Below are 265 nucleotides of genomic sequence, written 5' to 3' on the forward strand. Positions count from 1 at the left end.
ACAGGGTTTCTCTGTGTAGCCCTGGCTGTCCTGGAACTCACTCTGTAGACCAGGATGGCCTCGAACTCTGAAATCTGCCTGCCTCTGCCTCCCAAGTGCTGGGATTAGAGGCGTGCACCACCACTGCCTGGCTTGAAATGATTCCTAATGGTATTTTGCTAACCGCCCAGCTTGAAATGATTCCTAATGGTATTCTGCTATACTCATAGATTGGTGCCTAGCACAACTGCCTTTGTCAGAGAGGTTTCACCCAACAAGTGATAGA

The sequence above is a fragment of the Mastomys coucha genome, chromosome X, assembly GCF_008632895.1.
Source record: "Mastomys coucha isolate ucsf_1 chromosome X, UCSF_Mcou_1, whole genome shotgun sequence".
Lineage (NCBI taxonomy): Eukaryota > Metazoa > Chordata > Mammalia > Rodentia > Muridae > Mastomys > Mastomys coucha.